The following is a 10416-nucleotide window of genomic DNA, read 5'->3' as shown; positions in this document are numbered from 1 at the left end:
CAGGGTCTTTACCTGGAAGAGAAACACTAAAAGATGGGAGGTAAAGGATCCCCTTGAGTCTGGCTGCTGCCTTGGCTGAAAATGAGCGGTGATAGTCAAAGGATGGGCACCCTGCGTACTTGTGACCTGCTGCATGCAGATACGGGTCCAATTCTACCCTCCTGTTGGGGTTGCTCTGCCTAGCATGTCTCTGACTGTCCCCAAGGCCAGCACAAACTCTGTGACAGTGAGCTTGCGATTAAGTAAAGGGTCTCTGGCCTTCAGGATGACGGAGACATCTTCCCGCGAATATGATTTGTTCTAGGCCAAGTTGTGTACTGCTATGAGGAGGGATGCTAAGTTAACGTCGTTGTCATCCAAGATGTCCTCCTAGATGCCCTGCTAGGACAAGGTGTGCAGGGAAGACGATGGTGCAGAAGTTGGGTGTATCTGTAAGTGAAGGTACGGGAATGACGGTGGTGACTGGAGCTGGTAGGGGCACGGCTGGGCGTACCTCCAGGGCTGTCACTCTGCTTGGACTTCGGCGACTGCTGTTGACAGTGTGGTTACCCAGGAGTGCAGCTGAGTAGTCGCAAAGAAGATAGACTGAAGTGGTGCCTGGAAGGGCTGCCACTGGTGGTGGAAACAGTAGCCTAAAGGCTTGGTTTCCTGGCTGTGGCAGGGTAGGATTTACTCCTGCGACACCGTTCTGCTATGAGTTTTTATTTTATTTATTTTTATTGGTCCAAGCTCTTGTGAGACTGTAAACCACTGCTTGTTGAGCCTGTAAAGGGTGATGGCAGGGCTGAGGCAAAGTCCTCACTGTCTGCCTGCGACATGGCGTCAACTAAAAGCAAGGGGGGGGTGCGTATGTTTGAGGTAAGTTGCAAAGGTAGGAGGGGATAGTTGCATTGGGTAGATAAGATGAAAGGCGGAAGGAAACAAGAAGAATAGGACAAGGAACGACAGCCATAGTGACAGTTGGTTTGCGCTCGAGCGCTGTTGAGTGTGACTTTAGAAAACTCAAAAGAATGCGTGACAACCGAGGTGAGCCAGGAGGTGACTGGCTAGGTAACCGATAGCTCGGGTGTCAGTCTGTGCTCGACACAGACTAATGAACCAGAGTGCCCCAGGGCGGACTGGGGTGGGTAGCTGAAGTCTGGTATACTAAGTAGGAATGTTGCGATCTGTAGTTAATTGACGTGGGTTCGGTCTACTAATGCTTGCACTGCCAGCAAGTATGGAGATTAGGCGACCTTGTCTGCGTATTGAAGGCTTGTGCTTCAAAAACAGAGTGAAGTGCACAGAAGTATGTGACAGTTGCTAATGCCTCAGGAGCAGGTCAAATTCTGTAAGTGAAGTAAAAATATGTAGTGAAAGAGTGTTTAAGAGAAAGGGGGAATCCCATTGAACTAAACACCTGACTTCATGCACTAGTTGTGAAGTCGACTGGTTGGGGTCGAGAACTGAGTTGACCGGAAGCCTGTAGTAAGGTGACATGAGAATTTCGTTTTGACAAGGGGGATTGCAAAGAGCTCTTTGGGGCAAAGCTGGCCCCCTGGTGAAGATGCAAGCCCTTGACAATGTTTTTTTTTGGGAGATACTGTCCAAACCTGGTGCAGGGTGGACTAACTGGTGTTCTAACTGGCCTAAAAAGGGGAAAGCGACAGAGAAAATGATGAGCAGCCGTGTTGCTACTGGAGACAATGAGTGGCAGTTTGAGCCACCTGCTGAAATTGCAAGGAAGCGGCCTCATTTGAATTATGAGGTGAGAATGAATGAATGGATGAATGAGGTGAGCAGCTGTGTTGCTACTGGAGATGAGTGGCCGTATTAAGCTATTGCAGAGATGCTTGCAGCGATTGCAAGAAAGCAGCTTTATTTGAATCTATAAATTAAATTATAAGTGTGTAGGAATGAGGAGAACAGCCGTGTTGCTACTGGAGATGAGTGGCTGTATTGAGCCATTGCATTGATGCTTGCAGCGATTGCAAGGAGCTTTGTTGAAAGGCGAAAGAAAAGGTTATAGAGGAAATGTGATTATGTAGGAATGACCGTGCGCAACACTGAGCAAATTGGTGGAGAGAATTGTGTATGATCATGTATGGATAGACTGAGAAAGTCAAACGTAAGTACTGCTGAATTCGTACAGTCGATGTGACTAGTTTGAACTGGGTTATAGATATGGAATAGTCTGCAAAAGATTTGACTCATTTGAGTCGGAGATGCAACAGGATTTGGCTTGGTTGTTAGAGTTGCGTTTGGCAAGGACTGGAATCGTTGCGCCGATGCTGCGACTAGACTCGAATCCTCCGTAGATGCGACTGAGAGGCTCATATATGGGATCCGACCGTATCGCTGAGGATATGGCTGGGTTCGGATTGATTGAATTGTGATGGTGGTTGAAGGGGGCTGGTGATTGCCAATGATCCGAAACATAGAAGCGAAGTTGCGACTAGATTCGAATCGGCCGTAGATGCGAGGTGACTACAGGGCTCGTATGACAGATCTGCCCGTATTGCCGATGATATGGCTGGGTTTGAATCGACTAAATAGTGATGGTGGTTTGAAGGGGCTTGTGATTGCCGAGGATCCGAAACATAGAAGCGAAGTTGCGACTAGATTCGAATCGGCCATAGATGTGAGGTGACTACGGGGCTCGTATGACAGATCTGACCATATTGCCGATGATATGGCTGGGTTTGAATCAACTAAATGGTGATGGCGGTTGAAGGGGCTTTGTGATTGCCAAGGATCCGAAACATAGAAGCGAAGTTGCGACTAGATTCGAATCGGCCGTAGACGCGAGGTGAGTAAGGGGCTTGAATGTCGGATTTGACCGCATCGCCGTGAAGTGAACGGCTCGAGTAAACCCGCGTTGGGTAGAAAGCATGAAATACATGAAAGATGACATAGAAAGTCTTACGGTGGCGTAAGTGCGACTTTTTGCAAAACGAACATGATAACGTAACTACTAGAGTTTAGAGGAGCGGTAACAACAAAGTCCTACCTGCAACAGCGAGTGTGTAGCGGTGTGAGTGTGGGACAATCGATGAAGATATACGACCGATCTCAAAGGTACAACTGTGTGGACACGCAGTGAGTTGGCAGAGTCAGCCTGTGCAATGCATTTGACACGAATCAGCTTAAAAAATGTATGAGATGAATCTGATATAAATTGACAGTAAGGAGTATCTGATACGAATTGGTTGTAGAGTGTATGCCATTCCTTACTGTGAAACTAAACACCTATCAACCACCCATCCCCCCAGGCTAGTCAAGTGCAGGAAAGACATCAGGTGGGTTTAATTACACCCCAATCAGCCACAGAAACCCATACAAACAATACCCGTTTATCTCAAAAAAGGATGAGAACAGTGAATCTTATAACTAGTGAAGCCTATTGCGAGTGATATTGGAAAACAACCGACAGCAAATTGGAGGCTAGGATCTATGAATGAATCGTATGTTTGGTAGAAGGAATTTACGAATGTACTATGCCTGTGCCGAAAGATGTCGGGACATGAGTGTCAACAACTCAGAGGTAGGTTTTGCGAAAGGGGTGGAGGATAGTAAGCATGATAAGCCGCAAGTTTGCACATGATATGAAAAGATTCGGATACTACTTATCTGCGACCATGAGCGGGAACCGCCGACGAAGACCACGAATGAAGAAGCCGAAGTGCACCTGCGATTGGACGCACAGATAGTCGACCGTGAGGGAGCTGAGAAGAGTCAACCCCTTGATGTGCAGTACCTTGCACTGGAACCGACACAGACCGTTGTGGGTGGTCTGATTATATACCCTCCGGGCTCCTCCCATTATTACGGGCCACCATACTGGCCCTCTTATATATATATATATATATATATATATATATATGTGTGTATGTATATGTATGTATGTATATATATGTGTATATATGTGTGTGTACAGTGCCTTGCGAAAGTATTCGGCCCCCTCGAACTTTTCAACCTTTTGCCACATTTCAGGCTTCAAACATAAAGATATAAAATTTTTATTTTTTGTGAAGAATCACCAACAAGTGGGACACAATTGTGAAGTGGAACGAAATCTATTGGATTTTTTAAACTTTTTAACTAATAAAAAAATGAAAAGTGGGGCGTGCAAAATTATTCAGCCCCCTTGCGTTAATACTTTGTAGAGCCACCTTTTGCTGCGATTACAGCTGCAAGTCACTTGGGGTATGTCTCTATCAGTTTTGCACATTGAGAGACTGAAATTCTTGCCCATTCTTCCTTGCAAAACAGCTCGAGCTCAGTGAGGTTGGATGGAGAGCGTTTGTGAACAGCAGTTTTCAGCTCTTTCCACAGATTCTCGATTGGATTCAGGTCTGGACTTTGACTTGGCCATTCTAACACCTGGATACGTTTATTTGTGAACCATTCCTTTGTAGATTTTGCTGTATGTTTGGGATCATTGTCTTGTTGAAAGATAAATCTCCGTCCCAGTTTCAGTTCTTTTGCAGACTCCAACAGGTTTTCATCCAGAATGGTCCTGTATTTGGCTGCATCTATCTTCCCCTCAATTTTAACCATCTTCCCTGCCCCTGCTGCAGAAAAGCAGGCCCAAACCATGATGCTGCCACCACCATGTTTGACAGTGGGGATGGTGTGTTGAGGGTGATGAGCTGTGTTGCTTTTACGCCAAACATATCGTTTTGCATTGTAGGCAAAAAGTTTGATTTTGGTTTCATCTGAGCAGAGCACCTTCTTCCACATGTTTGGTGTGTCTCCCAGGTGGCTTGTGGCAAACTTTAGACGAGACTTTTTATGGATATCTTTGAGAAATGGCTTTCTTCTTGCCACTCTTCCATAAAGGCCAGATTTGTACAGTGTACGACTGATTGTTGTCCTATGGACAGACTCTCCCACCTCAGCTGTAGTTCTCTGCAGTTCATCCAGAGTGATCATGGGCCTCTTGGCTGCATCTCTGATCAGTCTTCTCCTTGTCTGAGCTGAAAGTTTAGAGGGACGGCCAGGTCTTGGTAGATTTGCAGTGGTCTGATACTCCTTCCATTTCAAAATGATCGCTTGCACAGTGGTCCTTGGGATGTTTAAAGCTTGGGAAATCGTTTTGTATCCAAATCCGGCTTTAAACTTCTCCACAACAGTATTACAGACCTGCCTGGTGTGTTCCTTGGTCTTCATGATGCTCTCTGCGCTTTCAGCAGAACCCTGAGACTATCACAGAGCAGGTGCATTTATACAGGGACCTGATTACACACAGGTGGATTCTATTTATCACCATCAGTCATTTAGGACAACATTGGATCATTCAGAGATCCTCGCTGAACTTCTGGAATGAGTTTGCTGCACTGAAAGTAAAGGGGCCGAATAATTTTACATGCACCACTTTTCAGTTTTTTATTTGCTAAAAAAGTTTAAAATAATAGATTTCGTTCCACTTCACAATTGTGTCCCACTTGTTGGTGATTCTTCACAAAAAATCTATATCTTTATGTTTGAAGCCTGAAATGTGGCAAAAGGTTGAAAAGTTCAAGGGGGCCCGAATACTTTCGCAAGGCACTGTATGTATATATATATATGTGTATATATATATATATATATATATATATATATATATATATATATATATATATATATAGATATATATAGATATTAGACATGTGCTTTTCATTTCATTCCGAATCGAAATTCGGACGAATTTTAATTATTCGGACATTCGGATGCATCCGAATTACCGAATTACAATGCTAACGAATTCAAACGAAATTCGAATCAAATTCGAAAAAATAAAATTTTGCGACCCGAATTTGGGGCCACGTATCTCGGGGCCACTTATAGCTGGAAACCCCAAAATTTGGTATGCAAACACAGTAGAACTAGCACTACAACATCTCCAAATTTGGGGTTTCTAGCTCCAAGTGACCTCGAGTTACGGGGCCCCAAATTCGGGTCGCAAAATGTCATTCTCTGCTGCAGAAAAGTGCTTGACATTTTGCGACCCAACTTTAGGGCCCCGTAAATTTGGAGATATTGTAGTGCTAGTTCTACTGTATTTGCATACCAAACTTGGGGTTCCTAGCTATAAGTGGCCCGAGATACGTGGCCCCAAAGTCGGGTCGCAAAATGTCACTCTCTCTGCAGAAAAGTACTTGACATATTGTCCATATCTCAGGGTCACTTGGTGCTAGGAACCAACTTGTGGCAGGTGACGTGGCAAGTGGACAATCCACAACGTGGTCATGTGGCACTCGTGGCAGGTCACGTGGCACTCATGGCAGGTGTCATGGCAGGTGGACAATACACAACTTGTGGCAGGTGATGTGGCAAGTGGACAATACACAACTTGTGGCAGGTGACGTGGCAAGTGGACAATGACATACAGCATATGTACTTGCCATGTGATCGACATCCATGACTTCTTCAATCAGGCATGCTGACAACTTCATTGACGTGATAAATATAAATGAAATAAGATGTGTGTGTTTTTTTGCACTGGTACATTGCAAGTATGAGAAGTTGATGTGACAGATATATCTAAGTAAGTAACTAACCATCTTCCAAAATTTCTAATTCAAATAGAAAAGATTAGAAAAAAATATAATTTAATAGAATAAAATAGAAAGAATATACAACCATCTTCTGAAATTCAAATTTCAAATAGAATAAATTTGAATTTCGAATAGTATGAATTCAAATTTTTTAATTAATTAATTTTAAATTTGGATAGAAAAGATTATAATAAAATAGAAAATAGACTAGAAAAACGATAGAACAGAATAAAATATATTATATTTTATTCCTTTCTGTTCTATTGTTTTTCTAGTCTATTCTTTTATAGTCTATTAAAATCTTTTCTATTAAAATCGAAATCATTATATACTAAATTTGAATCTCGGAAGATGGTGGTTTTATAATATATATATATATATATATATATTTCTTTCCGACAATAGAATTTCGTATAGAATGAATTCGAAAGATTAGAATGGAAATAGAGAATAGGCTAGAAAAACAATAGAACAGAATAGAATATAGATACTATCTATTTCATTTTTAATTTCTTTTGCAGATTACTATTTGTTTCCATAAGATCTCCTGCAGACTATTAGCATCTATTTCAATTTTTTGCAGATCTCCTGCAGACTATTAGTATCTATTTCGTTTTCTCACCAGATCTCCTGCAGACTATTAGCATCTATTTCTTTTTTTATATCTATTCTGTTATATTGTTCTAGTCTATTCTCTATTTCTATTCTAATCTGTTCTATTCAAATTTTAATTCATTCTATACGAAATTCAAATGCCGGAAATCCTTCTGAAATTCTTATTTAGTATATAATGATTTCGATTTTAATAGAAAATATTTTAATAGAATATAAAAGAATAGACTAGAAAAACAATAGAACAGAACAGAATAAAATATAATATATTCTATTCTGTTCTGTTCTATCGTTTTTCTAGTCTATTTTCTATTTTATTATAATCTTTTCTATTCAAATTTAAAATTAATTAATTTAAAAATTTGAATTCATACTATTCGAAATTCAAATTTATTCTATTCAGATTTGAATTTCAGAAGATAGTTGTATATTCTTTCTATTTTATTCTATTAAATTATATATTTTTTTCTATTCTGTTCTAATCTTTTTTATTTGAATTAGAAATTTTGGAAGATGGTTAGTAAGTATCTGTCACATCAACTTTTCATACTTTTCAACACACATCTTATTTCATTTATATTTATGGTATCAATGAAGTTGTCAGGTCAGCATGCCTGATTGAAAAAAGTCACAGATGTCGATCGCAAGGCAAGTGCATATGCTGTATGTCATTGTCCACTTGCCACAAGTTGTCTATTGTATTTGTCCACTTGCCACGTTACCTGCCACAAGTTGTGTGTTGTCCACTTGCCACGTCACCTGCCACAAGTTGTGTGTTGTCCACTTGCCACGTCACCTGCCACAAGTTGTGTATTGTCCACTTGCCATGACACCTGTCACAAGTGCCACGTGACCTGCCACGAGTGCCACGTGGCCGGCCACGTGACCAAGTTGTGGATTGTCCACTTGCCACGTCACATGTCGCCAAGTGACCCCAGATATGGGCAATATGCCAAGCACTTTTCTGCAGCGGAGAATTACATTTTGCGACCCGAATTTGGGGCCAAATATCTCGGGATCACTTATAGCTAGAAACACCAAATTGGGAATGAAAACACAATAGAACTAGCAATACAACATCTCCAAATTTGGGGTTTCTAGTACCAAGTGACCCCGAGATACATGGCCCTAAAGTCGGGTTCGCAAAATATTTTCGAATCATGTTGAAATCATTTCGAATTCGGTAGAAATATTTTTGAATTTATTTGAAATATTTTCGAAAGCGACTGATTTTTCGAATTCGGTAGAAAACTAAATGAAATCCGAAAACAAATTTAACAAATTTAACGAATATAACTAAACAAAATTAATTAATTAACGAATTAAAAGGAAACTAAACTAAACAAATTTTTTCCTTTTGCACATGTCTACTATACACGCAGAAGGACCTGGGTTCAACCCCCAGTGGAACCATTTTGAAATATGAGATCAGTTATTGACTTTCTGAAAGTCAGTGCTTGGATTGTGCCTCATACAACGCAATACAAAGCAATAGAGCCTTCAAAGTGGAACAGAACTCAAAAAGTCAACATTTGCTATAGTGTAGGAAACATTTACACATGTGAATTGTTAAAAAGCAGTACCCTGAAAAATGTATCTTTGGCCTGAAATTCCTCCTCAAAATAGCTTGGTACTTCCTGGTATGCAAGTGTGCCCAAGCACTTCTGTGGCAGCAGCCGCATACAGTAGCTGTGTGTTTGTAGTGTGAGATCTAAGGCATTGAAAACTCTGACTTCTAGTCTCAGGGGAATTGGAGTGAAATATGGGGCTGTCACTACTGTGGTGCTCACTCTTCTCCTTGCTGGCGGCTTTCAGACATGAGGAAGCAAAGCCTTGATTCTAATGAGGTGGCCACCTCCACACAGAGACACGGTATAAAACAAGACATGGTAAGTCAGTAATGGGGAGAAGATCAGCTGCAGGGAGGCAACAGGTACGTCTGGCAACTAGTCCTTTACCCTCTCCCTTCCATTTCTTGAGGAACGGCTTCCAGAGTATAGCTTTTATACGGGAACCGTAGTGACCCTGGAGCACTTTGCTAAGGGCTGGTACCAGGTGATGGCCCTTATGCAAAGAGTGGCCAGAAAAATCAGTCTTGCTACACCCTTGAAAGTGTCCTAAAACCAAAGAAATGCCAAAGGACCTCAGGTTGAATTATAGGATGCAGGGATTCTTTGGTGTTTAACCCTTCCCTTTCTGAAAAATGACAATTTGGGCAACTTCTTACAGGTTCCATAGTGTAGCGGTTATCACATCTGCTTTACTCGCAGAAGGTCCTGGGTTCAACCTCCAGTGGAACTATTTTGAAATATGAGATCAGTTATTGACTTTCTGAAAGTCAGTGCTTGGATCGTGCCTCATACAATGCAATGCAAAGCAATAGAGCCTTCAAAGTGGAACGGAACTCAAAAAGTCAACATTTGCTATAGCGTAGGAAACATTTACACATGTGAATTGTTCCTAAGCAGTGCCCTGAAAAATGTATCTTTGGCCTGAAATTCCTCCTCAAAATAGCTTGGTACTTTCTGGTATGCAAGTGTGCCCAAGCACTTCTGTGGCAGCAGCCGCATACAGTAGCTGTGTGTTTGTAGTGTGAGATCTAAGGCATTGAAAACTCTGACTTCTAGTCTCAGGGGAATTGGAATGAAATATGGGACTGTCACTACTGTGGTGCTCACTCTTCTCCTTGCTGGTGGCTTTCAGACATGAGGAAGCAAAGCCCTGCCTCTAATGAGGTGGCCACCTCCACACAGAGACACAGTATAAAACAAGACATGGTAAGTCAGTAATGGGGAGAAGATCAGCTGCAGGGAGGCAACAGGCACGTCTGGCAACTAGTCCTTTACCCTCTCCCTTCCATTTCTTGAGGAACGGCTTCCAGAGTATAGCTTTTATACGGGAACCGTAGTGACCCTGGAGCTCTTTGCTAAGGGCTGGTACCAGGTCATGGCCCTTATGCAAAGAGTGGCCAGAAACATCAGTCTTGCTACACCCTTGAAAGTGTCCTAAAACCAAAGAAATGCCAAAGGATCTCAGGTTGAATTATAGGATGCAAGGATTCTTTGGTGTTTAACCCTTCCCTTTCTGAAAAATGACAATTTGGTCAACTTCTTACAGGTTACATAGTGTAGTGGTTATCACGTCTGCTTTACACGCAGAAGGTCCTGGGTTCAACCCCCAGTGGAACCATTTTGAAATATGAGATCAGTTATTGACTTTCTGAAAGTCAGTGCTTGGATCGTGCCTCATACAACGCAATGCAAAGCAATAGAGCCTTCAAAGTGGA

The 10416-nt window shown here is 41.9% G+C and overlaps 2 non-coding genes across 2 annotated transcripts; both read left to right on the top strand.

Moving 5' to 3' along the window:
* Window positions 1-9358: 9358 nt before the first annotated feature.
* Window positions 9359-9431, top strand: TRNAV-UAC (transfer RNA valine (anticodon UAC)). The gene has a single exon. It is a non-coding gene; the product is annotated as a tRNA-Val (tRNA).
* Window positions 9432-10246: 815 nt separating this feature from the next.
* On the top strand, window positions 10247-10319 carry TRNAV-UAC (transfer RNA valine (anticodon UAC)). Its single transcript has one exon. It is a non-coding gene; the product is annotated as a tRNA-Val (tRNA).
* Window positions 10320-10416: the final 97 nt, after the last annotated feature.

This window comes from Lithobates pipiens, unplaced genomic scaffold (genome assembly GCF_037356315.1).
Source record: "Lithobates pipiens isolate NorthernLeopardFrog02 unplaced genomic scaffold, aLitPip1_a1.2 Scaffold_8, whole genome shotgun sequence".
Classification (NCBI taxonomy): domain Eukaryota; kingdom Metazoa; phylum Chordata; class Amphibia; order Anura; family Ranidae; genus Lithobates; species Lithobates pipiens.
This window is presented reverse-complemented; position numbering and strand designations above follow the sequence as displayed.